Source organism: Lagopus leucura, unplaced genomic scaffold (assembly GCF_019238085.1).
Source record: "Lagopus leucura isolate 7727_CA_CO unplaced genomic scaffold, USGS_WTPT01 35003-0_obj-0_obj, whole genome shotgun sequence".
NCBI classification, from domain to species: domain Eukaryota; kingdom Metazoa; phylum Chordata; class Aves; order Galliformes; family Phasianidae; genus Lagopus; species Lagopus leucura.
Genome location: NW_024969388.1, coordinates 5,391 through 5,639, shown reverse-complemented (window position 1 = coordinate 5,639; position 249 = coordinate 5,391). Strand labels below are relative to the sequence as shown.

The 249-nt window shown below is 60.6% G+C and overlaps 1 protein-coding gene across 1 annotated transcript in view; it reads left to right on the top strand.

The window, feature by feature from the left end:
- LOC122194123 (IgGFc-binding protein-like) overlaps positions 1–249 on the top strand; it is a gene marked incomplete at its 3' end in the record, with an annotated part of 6,746 nt that overhangs the window by 1,327 nt on the left and 5,170 nt on the right. The window lies entirely within an intron of this gene.

Here is a 249-nt window from a genome sequence, read left to right as displayed (position 1 = left end):
CACCCCATTCCCAGCCCCCAGACCCCATATCTGGGTGGTCAGGGATCTCCTCACCCCATTCCAGACCCCCATACCCCATATCTGGGTGGTCAGGGATCTCCTCACCCCATTCCCAGCCCCCAGATCCCATATCTGGGTGGTCAGGGATCTCCTCACCCTATTTCCAGCCCCCAGACCCCATATCTGGGTGGTCAGGGATCATCCACCCCATTCCCAGCCCCCAGACCCCATATCTGGGTGGTCAGGGAT